Source organism: Ochotona curzoniae, unplaced genomic scaffold (genome assembly GCF_017591425.1).
Source record: "Ochotona curzoniae isolate NIBS_2020 unplaced genomic scaffold, NIBS_Ocur_1.0 contig_2235, whole genome shotgun sequence".
NCBI lineage: Eukaryota > Metazoa > Chordata > Mammalia > Lagomorpha > Ochotonidae > Ochotona > Ochotona curzoniae.
The window spans coordinates 1,504,226-1,516,527 of record NW_024465384.1 but is presented as its reverse complement, the minus strand read 5'-3'; the positions used below and the strand labels follow the sequence as shown (position 1 = coordinate 1,516,527).

Sequence of the window (12,302 nt, the reverse complement as noted above, 5' to 3'; positions counted from 1 at the left end):
GCCTGGAGGAAGTTCCTGGCTCCTGGCTTTGGATGGGAATATCACAGGCAGAAAGGAAGAGGAAAAAAAGCTCAAAGCGTTCATGAGTGGCAATTTCCTTCAACACGGAAGGCTTGATTGAGGAGACTCAGAACACCAAGAAAGGCACATGTCCACAAAACTATAGCAAGTCAGAGAGAGAGAAACAAATCCCGCAAGAAGTCAGAACACATACCTCTCCTCTCCTTGACTTCTCAGAAGCATCGGATGCGGAAACACGTGTAATGAAATATTCAAAATGTGAAGAGTAAGACTGCTGGATCCTGAACAATTATCCTTGAAAAGCAAAGGAGAAATAGACATTCTTAGACTACCAAAATCGAGGGAATTTTATTTACACACACACACACACATTTGAAAGGCAAATAGGGAGGAAGGGGAGCATAAAAATATTTTTCATAAGCTGATTCACTCTCCCACTGGCTGCAATGGCCAGAGCTGAGCTTTTCCCAGGCCACAAGCAGGGAGCTAGATGGGAAGCAGGACTGCCAGGATTAGAATTGGTACCCATATGGGATCCTGACGTGTATATATATACACATGCATACTTCACAAAAGTGAACTAAAAAGGGATGGTGAACCTAAATGTAAAATGTAGGAGTGTAAAAACCTTGGGACTGGTGTGGTGGCTCAGGAGGTTTGTCCTCAGTCTTGCAGCACCAGCATCCCATATGGGTGTCGGTTCATATCTCAACGTTTCCACTTCCGATCTAGCACCACGATTATGGCCTGGAAAGGCAGCAGAGGGTAGTTCGAGTTTTGGGGACCCTACACCCATGTGAGAAACCAAGAAGGAGTTCCTGGTTCTTGGTTTCTGGTTCCGGGCCTCAGTTCAGCTCAGCTCCAGCTGTTGCAGCCATTTGGGGAGTGAGCCAGCAGGTGGATGGTATTTTTCTTTGCGTCTCCTTCTCGCTATAAATCTGCTTTTCAAATAAAACTTAAAAATCATATAGACTTAGCAAATGTGGAATTGAATATATGGTCCTTGATCATAAATATTAGTTGAATCAATGGAATGAATGGTTTTGCTAGAGTGCATGTGTCAGAGCTAGGCCTACTTGGTGGTTCAGTTGGAGCAGTGGACAGCATATCCAGGTGCACATGGAGGGATATGGCAGTACACTGGAGCCTGCAAGGACACCTAGTGCCATAACAGAAGACAGAGGACAAACAAATTGATCAACTACCACAGCCAAGGGTTGGCAGTGAATACTTGGGCAAATGGAGACTCTAAGGTGGACTATGCCAGCCAGTGGAGTCTGGAGAGATTTCATCATGCTTGGAGTGGCAAGATTGACAGCAATTCAGAACTGTTAGTTGAACTATCAAAATCACCTGAGCAGGACCCTTGGAGCATGCCCCACATCAGGGACCCTGGGATGACTGGGAGGCTGGGTGTGGCTTCTCTCCTAGTCTCCCCTCTTCCTCCAGATACAGGAAGGAAAAAAAGAATGTGGAAGCAGTATCACCCACTTTCCTGTAGCCCTTGACCTTTTGTGCCCTAATCAACTTTGTGAAAATCATCATTATAAAAAAAAAAAGAAAAGGAAAGGCTCCATTATAGTCAGAAGCTAAGCTCTTTAACAGAGAAACCATCAAAGGAGATTGGAGGAAGAACTAATGTTTATTCCATAGGTAATTTCACCAGGCCTGTTGTCTGAACTTCCTGTTAAGGAGAGGGCAAAATCTCACTTCTGGGGAACTCATGTCTCCATCTATCACCATCCGAAGTTCACCTTCTTTGCAGCAGACCATGCTTGGTCTCCAAAGGGGACTCACAACCCAACTTGATCTTCAGAGCTGGATAGGAAGATGTAGTAAATAATGCATAAATGTCTGACCGATCCAACTAACAGCCAGGAAAGTTGTAGATGAGCTACTAGAATAAAAGTACATTAAGAAGAATCAAGATGACGGAATAGGGTGAGGACATGTTCAAACAGAAAAACATTAGCTAGTGTGAATAGAGAGAGCACAATCCAGGAAATAGGAGAGGACAGACTGACAGCAGAGGGGCACCTGCAAAATGATGGACACAGGAAAGCAGCAGAGACAATGGTGTGGTGTGCAGTGACCCGATATGCTAACCATTCAGCAAGTGGTGATCTGAACTCTACCAGAGGCTGCAACTCCACCAGGGACTGGGTAGAAACGGACGTTCACCAGGGACTCAAAAGGTGAACCCAGACAAAGAACTGCCTTTCCTGCTGGTTTGTTTGATTTGATCAGGAGCAGAGACAGAGCAGCAGATCCCAAACAGGTGGTGTGGGAACAGGGTGGATTTCATAGCCCAAACTCCCACTACAGCTGAATCAGGTGCCATCTTGTATAGGAATGCAATGTATGGGACAGAGCTGCACATGCACTGAGCTGGGAGCAAACTCATTTTGGGCTCAGTGAATTGCAACCACATGGCATCCTTCAGGTTCCACCCAAAATAGGTCCTGGTAGCCCCCAGACCTAATGGCCAGCAGATGAAGAACTCCACGTGTCTCATATCAGGCACCATTTTGTACAGTGTGGCAAATATTTGGACATAGCAGGGACAATAGTGAACTGCGCATGAGCTATCATCCTGGGAACTGTGCAAACTAGAGCTGGGAGAAACGTACAGACAACAGTGCAACAATAGCATGGGATCACAGGAGGTGGAGTGCTGCCAGGAGCTGGGCTGCTGAGACCATGGTAGAAGTCTAACATAAGAACTCAGACCTGGAACTCACTGTGACTGCAAACAAAGAACCATGTACCAACCACAAGAAGTAAAATCGAATTGCAGACCTGTGGGTGACACAGCTTGGAAACCTGCCCTACGGAGAAGAATCTGATAACCAGAAGTACAACGACGAAGGGCAAAAGAAGAGACAAAGGCACAATAAATATTACTGAAGTCTCCCATGCAAAGAAGCAAAAGCCTTTGCCAACCTCAGCGTTAACTAAGGAAGACATCTAGAAAATGGGAGATATAGAATTCAAAACACTTGTTGTAAAGCTTCTTATCAACAATGAGAAGCACGTAATACAAGAGTTCAAGGAATTTAAGAAATATGTCACATAGCAAATGAATCAAGTGAAAGCTAATACATTAGAAGTTAAGAATACAGTGGAGCAGGGCCCGGCGCGGTGGCGCAAGTGGTTAAGTCCTCGCCTTGCACGCCCGGGATCCCATATGGGCGCCGGTTCTAATCCCGGCAGCCCCGCTTCCCTTCCAGCTCCCTGCCTGTGGCCTGGGAAGGCAGTTGAGGACGGCCCAAAGCTTTGGGACCCTGCACCCGCGTGGGAGACCAGGAAGAGGCTCCTGGCTTCGGATCGGCATAGTATCGACCCGTTGCGGCTCACTTGGGGAGTGAATCATCGGATGGAAGATCTTCCTCTCTGTATCTCCTCTCTGTATATCCGCCTTTCCAATGAAAAAATAATAAAAATAAATCTTTAAAAAAAAAAAAAGAATACAGTGGAGCAAATTAAAAGTACAGTGGAGAGTCTCCAAAATAGAATGAAGGAAGCAGAAGAAAGAATATCAGAATTGGAAGGTATTTCCTGTCACCAGGTAGAAACAATCAAAAAATTGGAAGCAGAGCTGGGTCAAACTAAAAGAAACATTCAAGAATTGAAAGACACTATTAAAAGGCCAAATATAAGACTTTTTGGGACTCCCCAAAGTACAGAAAGAGAAACTGGGTTTAAAACGTATTTAATGAAATAATAAAAGACAATTTCCCTAATCTAGACAAAGCATTGGGAAACAACATCCAGGAGGGGCACAGAACTCCCAAAAGGGTTGGCCAAAAGCAATCTTCAGCACAACACATGATAATCAAGCTATCTTCAATCAAACATAAGGACAAGATCCTTAAATGTGCACGTGGAAAAAAAAATCAATTGACATATAGAAGAATGCCAATTAAGCTCACAGGAGACCTCTCGCACGAAACTCTACAGGCCAGAAGAGAATGGAGCAACATATTCCAGATTCTAAAAGAAAAAAATTGTTGATCTAGAATAATGTACCTAAAGTTTTCCTTTGTCTTTGAAAATGAAATAAAACTCTTCCACAGTAAAGAAAAGTTAAAAGAATCTGCCTCTTCCAAACCTGCCCTACAAATGATTCTTAAAGATGTTCTCTTGACAGAGAAATAGCATCCATTAAAATCAAAGGCAAATGTGAAGAACATCCCAGTAAAATAACAACAGAAGACTAAGTCAATGAACAACACATTGCTAAATAACAGGACCAAATTACCACCTATTCATATTAACCCTGAATGTAAATGTCTTAAACTCATCAATCAAATGTCCTAGATTAGCAGACTTGATTAAGAATACAAAATTCATCCATTTGTTGCCTACAGGAGATACATACATGTCACCAACACAGGTCAGCGGAAAGTATATCTCATGGACTTTGATGTTTTTAGCTTCATTTCTTTAAAACATGTTTTTTTTTTCTCATTAAATTCTTTAATGACTCATAGATCATACAGTAGCATCCTTTTCTTCATGAAAGTTCTTGATTTCCTTTTTCATTTTTTCAGTGACAAATTAGTCATCCAGTGGCATGTTATTTAACTTCATGGTGTTGTAAGTTTCTATTTTTCCTTCCTGTTGTTGGTTTTGTTTTGTGGCTTTTCACTTGGCGGGACTTATAGTGACTGTGTAGTGGAGACTGACATGTCCAGATGTGAGGACAGAGTGCAGTATGCATCTCTACTTCCATAGTGAACCTGTTGGAAGTGTCTTGACAATGGGATGTTGGACTCTCTGCCATTGTCCATGTCCGCAATGATGGACATATGACTGTCTCTGAGGGACTATGCTGTTGTATTGATATGGGAGAATTCATGGGGCGGTTAAGGGAAGGAGTAGGGAAAATCCCAATGCCTATGAAAGTGGATCATAAAATGATAACAATATGATACTACTAATAATAAAAAAGTAAATTTAAAAAGGATAAAAAATAGAGTACATTGAGAGGGATAATTACTCTAGTGAAGAAGAAAAGTAGGGGGAGGAGAAAGAAGAGGAAGTGCTTCTGTCACTTGCTAAAGATAATGGTTTTTATCAGGCCTAACCAGGAACTTCCTTTTCTTTTCTTCCCACCTGACCTCCTTCCTCCTGAGCCTTTCCTCCAACAGCAATTTAGGATTCCCAAGTTACAAGCTTGTAATTCCGGATTTGTGGACCTGTCAGCACAGAGGCACAAATGCTACCAAGGAGCCCCTGGAGCAAAATCTAAAAGAAGAAAACAGAAAATACTCACCAAGTCAGATTGGCATCCTAACCCAGTCCCAGAGTGGCTGAGAGACCTCATGTCGATTACAGATCCCTTCTCATCCATCATGTCCTTGGCTCATGTGTTCAACGAATACTCTGCAAGAATTTCCTGGGTATAAAGCATGGCTTGGTATGCTCTGTGTGTGGCTCCACCAATGAGTAAGGCAGCTTTGTTCCATTGAGTGTGTGTTCTAGTGAGAGAAACAAGAAATAGAAAAGAAGTACGCAAACTAATTTTAGATGATGAGCAGTGTTACGGAAAGAATAAAACAAATGATGAGAGTGACCATTTGACCTAACAGCCAAGACATGGTGAAGGCCCTAGTCAAGACTCTCATGTCCCACACTGGAGTCAAAGGGTTTGATACCAGACTCTGGTTCTTGGCTGCAGCTTCCTGCAAAGACAGACCCTGGAAAGCAACAGGGACGGCTCAGATGATGGAGTTCCTGGCGTCATGTAGAAGACCCAGATTACGCACTCAGTGCCAAGCTCCACCCTCTGCCAAACTAGAGCACTTTGATAGTGGTTCAGCAAGGGGAACTTAATCTCTCTCTCTTTCCTCTCATATTAAAAAAAAAAAAACTAATAAAATCACAAAGACAGCTCTTGTAGAGATTGAGGCAGTAACATTAGAGTGGAGTGGAAGCCTGAACATCCTAGGAGCCAGCCAATGAATACGCCAGGAAAAGAATATTTCAGGCAGAAAGACTGGGGGCCGCACTTGGGGCTGGCAGACAATTGAGGAAAATGGTGCCAGGTGTGCAGTTCCATGGGCTAATGATGTGACTATACCAAAATACTCTCTCTCTCTCTCTCTCTCTCTCTTTTAGTCTTTCTCTCCCATTCTCCCTGATCTTCTTTTATCTAAAGTATCTTGAGGGTATCTCAGAATGCTCATGAGAATGGGACTAAAAGTCCTTTGGGAGGCCCTCTGCGGTAACCTAGTGGCTGAATCCTCAACTTGCATCCACTAGCATCCCAAACGGGCAGTGCTTTGTGTCCTGGCTGCTCCCCTTCCCATCCATCTTCCCATCTGCTTGTGACCTGGGAAAGCAATCAAGGATGGCCCAAAGCCTTGGGACCCTGTACCCGTATGGGAGACCTGGAAGAGGCTTCTGGCTCCTGGCTTCGGATCAGCTCAGCTCTGGCCATTGCGGCCACTTGGGCAGTGAACCAGTGAAAGGGAGATCTTTCTTTCTGTCTCTCCTTCTCTCTGTATATCTGCCTTTCCAATAAAAATAAATTTTTTTAAAAAAGATTTATCTTTTTATTGGAAAGGCAGATCAGCCTTTGATGGACACAACACAGCGGTGCACCAGGAGGGACTGAAAACAATATCTCTCGCATGTTTTCAAGCAAGGGAAGAGCCAGACAGGGAAGTGGGTAGGAAGGGGGACGAGGCCAAAAACTAGAAAGCCTTTGGAGAAGAGGGGAGTGTGAGTAAGAAAGAGGGATGGGAGGGAGACATGAAGCGATCAAAATGAGAACCCTTTGTTCACCAAGTTTCACCTCTGCTCCCGACAGCCCCATCTCCCTCTCCCGGGGATAACTCACTGGAAGGTTGATGGTTTCTCTTTCTGATTCCATCTGGCTGCCCTGGGTCCCGTGGCTGACTGTAGGCTGTGTGGATGCCTCCATTTCATCTTCTGTGTGTCTGCTGCAGGCTTCAGGGGGGAGTGAGCACACAGGGGTTGGCACAGACCTGCTGTTCACCCTCAGCTGTGCCGGATCCCAAGGCTCTGGGCCATCCTCGACTGCCTTCCCAGGCCGCAAACAGGGAGTTGGATCGGAAGTGGAGCAGATAGCGAAGCGGTGCCCATATGGGATGCTGGAACTGGCAAGTTGAGTATTTAGTCATTGAGCCATTGCATCACTTCCTCCAACCCCCCCCCCCCCATAATTTTACTTCCCATAACCCTCAATGTCTAGGGACACAAAGAAAAGTGGGCCTGGCCATCTGCTCTTCTGTTTGAAGTTTATGTATCAGAAAGAAGGACAGAGAGACAGACATTGACACACAGAGATCTACCATCTGCTGGTTCACTCCCCAGGTTTTCCCCAGTAGCCAGGCCTGAGCCAGGTGGAAGCCAGAAGTGAGGAACTCCATTCAGGTCTCCCACGTGGGTGTGGAAGCCCACGTACTTGCATCATCACCTGCGACTTCCAGGGTTCAATCAGCCGGAAGCTGGATCAGAAGTAGAGCATGGGGCCCGGTGCGATAGCCTAGTGGCTGAAGTCTCTGCCTTGAACGCACTGGGATCCCTTATGGGCGCTAGTTCTGATCCCGGCAGCCCTGTTTCCCATCCAGCTCCCTGCATATAGCCTGGGAAAGCAGTCGAGGACAGTCCGAAGCCTTGGGACTCTGCACCCATTGGGATACCCGGAAGAGGATCTGGGCTCCTGGCTTCAGATCGGCACAGCACCGACCGTTGCAGCTGCTTGGAGAGTGAGCCATCGGATGGAAGATCTTCCTCTCTGTCTCTCCTCTCTGTATATATCTGACTTTGCAATAAAAACAAATAAATCTTAAAAAAAAGAAGAAGTGAAGCAGGGACTTGAATTCAAGCACACTGACATGGGAGGTATGCATCCCAAGCTGTGCCCTCACCACTGAGCCACAATGCCCATGCTTTTCTTTCTCTTCTTGTTTTGTCGGTATGACTTGTATTTGGCACTCAATAATAATGATTCAAAGGGGAAATAAAGAAATCTAGAACATCCTCCTGTTCATCAAAACTCCCCTGTCAAACTCATTGTCTTCGTGGGAAACCTTTTCTTCGGGATGTCAGACAAAATAGTGATTGTTCCTGTCCTTTTGCCGTGGTGACAACCCCAATGATCTCTTCAATAATGGCTACGTGTGGCCGTGGAGAGGGAAACCAGAAGAAGGCAAATGCAAAAGAGAAAGGCACCTGAATAATTTCCCTATGAATAAACACGCGGCTTTGAAAAGGAAACATCTGTCATTGGTTTTGATAAGTGCTGGGGGTTTGGCAAGAGTTTCAGGACCAGGGGGCCTTCCCTGGCCTCATGGGAATCCCTTGGAAACAAACAGCAAGCAGGGTAGGAAAAGTGGTTTATCTACGCCGTCACACTGTGCCTCTGGACCAGAGGTCAGCTAACCTTGCTCTAAGATGTCAGAGGGCAAATATTTTGTAGCCTTCGCAGGTCATATGGTTTCTGTCGCAATTACTCAACTCTAGTTTCATCAAATCACGCCCCCCCCCCAGACGATACGTAAACATGTGAGTGTGGCGGCGTTCCAACCAAGTTCATTTACAAAAGCTGTGGTCTGCTGACCCTGTGCTGGAATTGAAACAGAAAAAAAAAAAAATCATTTGAGTCTAATTTCCACTTCAACGGGAGCTGCTAAGCTGTGACCGCAGGGATATCATGTTAAACACTATGGGGCTGTAAAATGTTAAGAAGTGGAGCTCTAAGCGCCCACCTGGGGGAGGTGTAGCCTACAGCGGTAAGCCTGCTGCTGAGGACACCCACAACCCTTACCAGGGTGCCTGGTTTGAGTCCCAGCTCCTCCACTTCCAATCCAGCTTCCTGCTGGTACACATTCCAGGAGATGGAGGTGAGGTCTCTGTGTGAGACCTGGACTGACAGGCTGGCTCCCGGCTTCCGCCTGGCCCGAAACAGCCTGTTGTGGATGTTTGGGGACTAACCAGAGATGAGATGCTTAATCTCTCTCTCCTCTCTCTGCCCGCCAAATGAATAAAATAAATGCTAAAGTAATTTTGAAAACTCAAGTGCTCCTGACATTTGCCTGTGGCGCTGAAGTGGGACCTACATTACAGGCTGTTCTGTCGATGGTAAAGTTTCTACTTCTCTTTATTGCGCAGGTGATTTTGGTGGTGTGAAGCCTAGGGGACATTTTTAGGGGAACTGTCTCTTGGGAAGTGTGCACACATGTGTGCGCGCACACACACACACACATATGTCAAGATTGAACTTATAGATGAGTACACACTCAGAATGGCCCAGAAATGAGTCCGTTGAGTCCATTTTTGTGGAACATGGGGAGCTCACACTGAAGCCATAGGAATCCTGCTAGGTAGAAGGAGCCAGGAGTCATAGGGGCCTGAATTAAGCAGGTGCCTTAATTCTGAAGCGTCGCTGAAGCCCTAGGCTGGGAAGCCAGGTAACACGGCTTCTTCTCTGTGCCAAGACACTGTGTGTTCTTTGGCAACTCATTGAACTTCTCTGAGCCTTTGTCTTTTTCTATTATGTATTCATTTTTCTTGTTATCTATTTGATGGCAGAGAGACAGAGATGGATATGCCTGGACGAGAAGCTAGGACTGGGAGCCAAGCCAGGACTAGAACTCAGGCAGTGGGATGCGGTGCTCCAAGGGGTGCTTAAAGGGACATCTCGGACATTGCGCCAAAAGCCTGCCCATTCGGTGGGTTTTATTCTGCTTGGTGAAAAGTGACGCTGTCTGAACTGTTGATTCCTGAAGCGCCAGCTCTCACATGGTGCTGGGCTGTTTGCATCAAATACTCCCTGTGACAGTTCAGCACTCCAGTTCCCCAGCTGCCTTGTAGGGTGTCAAAGTCAAGGGTTAGAACTGTGATCTGCTTTTTCCTTATTTTTTTCCCATTGAAATAGAGGAAGAATCCAGGATTTTATTTTTGAATTCTACTAATAAACCCTTTCCTAATGTACCATTTATTTCATTAGATTTCGGCAGATAGTTAACCTTCTCTTGTCTCTGGTGGTGGAGTCTGGCGGGCAGGGCTGAAGGCACACATCACACAAGACCCGGAAATGGGGATGAAGAAGGCCAACTTTGGGACACATTTCATGAATTCACTCATTTATGCTTCATCTCGGCCACTTGGAATTTCACTGCTCAAGGCATCCTGGAGCCAAGATGGAGGACAAAGAGATTCCCTCTGGGCGTGTATGGAAGGATGCAGCAGCAGCACAGGGACTGACCCAGAGTGGCCGCATGGATGATTCAGAATCGGACTGGGGGAGAAGAAAGACACCTGGTGACCAGTGGTTAAGATATCAGGATTTCAAGGCCAGGTACAGTGGCTCAACAGGCTAACCTTCCACTTTGTAGTACCAGCATGCCTTATGGGTGCTAGTTCCTGTCCCAGTTGCTCCCACTTCTAATCTAGCTCCACCCTTATGGCCTGGGAAAGCAGTGGAAGGTGGCCCATATCCTTGGCCACTGTACTCATGTGGGAGACCCAGAAGAAGCTCCTGGTTCCTGGCTGCTGACCCCTAGCTCCTGGCTCCTGGCTCCTGGTTCCTGGTTCCTGGCTCCTGGCTCCTGACCTGAGATCAGTTTAGCTCCTATGTTGTCACCATTTTAGGGAGTGAGCCAGCAGTGAAAAGGTATCTTTCTGTCTCTTCTTCTCTCTATAAATCTGTATTTCAAATAAAAAATAAACCTTAAAAAGAAAAGGTTGCTCCAGTTTCATATCAGAGTGAGGATCTGAGTTTTCATTCTTGCGTTAAAATATTGTTTATTTTTATTTTAAAGGCAGAGTCACAGAAAGGCTAGAGACTGGGATGGTCTGAAGTCAGACACCAGGACCTCTTTCTGAGTCTCCCACATGGGTACAGGGGCCCTAGCACATGAGCCATCCTCTGATGCTTTCCCTGGAACATTAGCAGGGGCTGGATTGAAAGTAGAACAGCTGGGTCTTGAACTAACACCCATACGTAATGCTGGCACCACAAGTGGAGACATAACTTACTACACCATGGTGCAGGCCCCCTTGTGTTGACATGCTGGGGTCTGTGTGGTGGATGTGGAAGACAGGAAGGTGTGAAGAGTATCATTCCATTGCAGGCAAGGCCGCAAGGAACTTCCCACTGTGTGGCAAGGCCTGGCGGATGTCTCTACAACACCTGAATGCAGCTCCACCTCCCTTTACATGGACACCGGACAACCCCACTGAGAATTCTATAATCTATTTAGGCATTGTCTGCCTCTGCGGAGTTACTGTTAAATATCAATGGGAGCTTAGAAGCTGATGTCGCTGTTGCCGTTTTTTAGCCAAAAAGCTGTTATTGCTGTTACAGCTGCATCCTGTGGCAATATGCTAATCAAGGGTGCTAAATCCCCTTTTGATCCTATGCTAATCAAGGGTGTTCTGTCTTCAGGTGTAGTGGGAATCTATTCTTTCCCTCTTTCTTTGATCTTTTAGGTCCCTTCCTTCCTTGACTGTCTCAAGACCAAGCTGTAGAGTAATTGTGGTAGGAATGTGTTAGTGATTGATATGCACCATCTATTGAGAACTTTTTCCTAGCCAGGTGCCAGGTGCCAGGCACCAGGTGAATAACATCCTAGCCTTAGGTGAGACAAATGGCAGAGTTATTTTTAGAAACACCCACTTGACCATGACGTAAAAAGTCTGAGCCAGAGTTTGATTTTGTATAAATAAAGCGGACAGCTTTGTGCGTCGTTCATTATGATGATGAAGTCCTAGTGGTCCGTCTCTTTTTTTCTTTGCGCCTCATTCACGCACCCTTCGTGAGTTCCGAACTCAGCTGGGGCTGGACTCCGGCACTGACATGTTAATACATTCACATTTAATTCAGTGGTGGTGATCATACTGGAGAGTGGAACGTTAGATCAGAGCTCTGAACATTGCTTAGCAGTGGACAACACAGATTTATCGCTTGCATCCTGGTTGCTGATGTCTCGCTAGATGCAAGGACCAAGTTTGACATAAGCAGGAAGGTCCCATGAGGCCCAGACCTGCTCTTGGTTGTGGTGTGTGAAATCCCCTTGTTGATTTGTGTGTGTGTGTGTGTGTGTGTATGTGTGTGTTCACAGTAGGGAGATTTTAACCATGACTCATGGTCAAAGAATGACACATATACCAGCTCCCTGTTGTTGACATGGAACACTTGTCGCCTTTCACCCTTGTCCTGAAGCTAAAAGGCACCTGCTACCTTCTTGGTGGTTCACGGAAAGGTCGTGGCTAATCTCTTAGTGATGGGAGGGAGAGTGGCAGGG

The 12,302-nt window shown here is 45.9% G+C and overlaps 1 long non-coding RNA gene across 1 annotated transcript in view; it reads right to left on the bottom strand.

The window, feature by feature from the left end:
* Positions 1-220: 220 nt before the first annotated feature.
* LOC121151063 overlaps positions 221-12,302 on the bottom strand; it is a 63,378-nt gene continuing 51,296 nt past the window's right edge. Inside the window, exons 4-5 of the long non-coding RNA XR_005883116.1 lie at positions 5,300-5,504; positions 221-315 (exon numbers count right to left, since the gene is read on the bottom strand). This is a non-coding gene — a long non-coding RNA (uncharacterized LOC121151063). The remainder of the gene's footprint in view (positions 316-5,299; positions 5,505-12,302) is intronic.